This window comes from Herpailurus yagouaroundi, unplaced genomic scaffold, assembly GCF_014898765.1.
Source record: "Herpailurus yagouaroundi ecotype Mexico unplaced genomic scaffold, PumYag 160, whole genome shotgun sequence".
Classification (NCBI taxonomy): domain Eukaryota; kingdom Metazoa; phylum Chordata; class Mammalia; order Carnivora; family Felidae; genus Herpailurus; species Herpailurus yagouaroundi.
In genome coordinates this window covers 48,136,945-48,138,948 of record NW_024412401.1, presented here as the reverse complement: position 1 = coordinate 48,138,948, position 2,004 = coordinate 48,136,945, and positions in this window count along the sequence as shown.

Sequence of the window (2,004 nt, the reverse complement as noted above, 5' to 3'; positions counted from 1 at the left end):
AAAATAAAATAAAATAAAATAAAATAAAATAAAATAAAATAAAATAATAGAGTCAGCAGAGTGAAGTGGTTAAGAGCATGGAGACAATAAAATATGTGAGCACTTAGAACAGTGCCTGCCACCTAGGAATTGTTTGCCCTTGACAGAGCAAAACCACAGTGTGAGCTAAGGTCAACTGTTAAGTGAAAGCTTCAAAAGAGACCTATAGGAATTCTCAGGTGGGAGAAATTGCTCCAAATGAGCGTGCACCAAACAGATGGGTAAGGTTTGAATGCACTAATCTGTAATACGCTTGATAAGAAGGATCTTGGTTTTCTCAAGCAATGAGCAATTATTCACTATTTGGATGTTCTAAGCTTTTATTTTTAAAACATTTGCTGGCACTACTTTGAATAACCTACTTGTCAGCTTCAAAGAAAGACACCTACATTTGTTTCTGATATTTTGAATACGTCCCAGAACCAGTCCTCTATATTGCGATCGTGTTCTATAAACTTTACTTCATAGCAATTATAACTCTGCAGCACATTTAACTTACTAATATTTATTGAAATATTTTTAGCTGCAAAAACATTTTATGTTCACTGTTATTTATTAATGCCCTGTTTTAAAATATTACACATAAAATTTATTCCAGTGCACATTAGTAAATAAATTATGCTTGTAATTTCTAATGCATTTTTAATTATAAATTTATCCATGTCTACCTTTATTTATGATAGTGGTGTCTCACTGTTGAACATACTGTATATTAATGGAGACACTGTTAATTATGCATTCTTAGAAGTTGCATTCGACAAAACATACGAGTCTGTTTTTTACATCCTTAAGTCCTGTTAACATCAATTAATTTAGGAGTTGGCACTCACAGTACTAGCTAACCTTTAGAGACAGAAAAGATACTATTAGCAGCTGGTTACAGGGCCTGGACTTGGGGAAAGGACTACAATTATATATTAAGTGTAGCTAGAGAGATGCTATAGAATTCCAGCCAGATGTTTCATTTTCACCCTGAGTATCCAAAAAGGGATAGCCACCAGAAATAATATTCAGTCCCAAAACAACAGAACAAAGCTCAGTGAATCTCTGCTGACCCCCAGAACTGATCTGTACCTAAGTAACATCTCCAAAGCGTTGTCTTAAGATTTTCTGGATGGTTAATGTGGTGCTTCCCTTCCACCCACCAAACACAACTTGTTGTAAACTATACCTTTGCTTTAAAAAATTCTTCACATTTATGTCATTTTAATATGAAAAAAACACTATATTGCTCTGAAATTGTACACTTCTTGGGAGCTTCCTTAAAAGAGTTTGAATGGATTTTTGACACCTAATTTACTGTTGTCCTGAAATTGCTTTGTACCATAAGAGTATAAATGCCTATGTTTTCCCTATGGGAGGAAAAAATATATTTCAAAAGGAGAGGAAACCAAAATTGGGGAAATAGCAGGGAAACATATTCACATATATAAAATATTAAGAACACACATTTGCAGAGAAACTAGAAGGTGCTTCTGTTTTCCCACAGCTCTGGCAGGGCTTGAAAGAGCATTACTTTCATCCGATTATGTTTACTCTTAGCTTGTTGTCATAGGCTTGGCAAAGTGGTATTTTCCATGTGCAAATTCTGCTTATACAGAATAAGATTTTCAATTGTTTCAATTCATGTGCGTGTTTTGAGCATCTTTTCATTTAATATGCATTTTATCAACTGTTTATAGTGTTTTAAGATTTTAGTGTAGAAAAAGAAATAACAAACATTCCTTTCCTTATGGACTGTCAAGGGGATAGATGTATACTGAAAGAACAGAAAATGTGATAAATGTTGAACACAGAGAATGAGGCTCTTTGTGTGGCCTAACAGGAAGAAGTTATCTGGGAAAGCTTCCTGGAGGAAGCAGTATGTGACTTGGGTCTTCACGAATGAATAGACTATACTTAGAAATAGTTCTAATTGTGTGTGTGTGTGTGTGTGTGTGTGTGTGTGTGTGTGTGTGTGTGTGT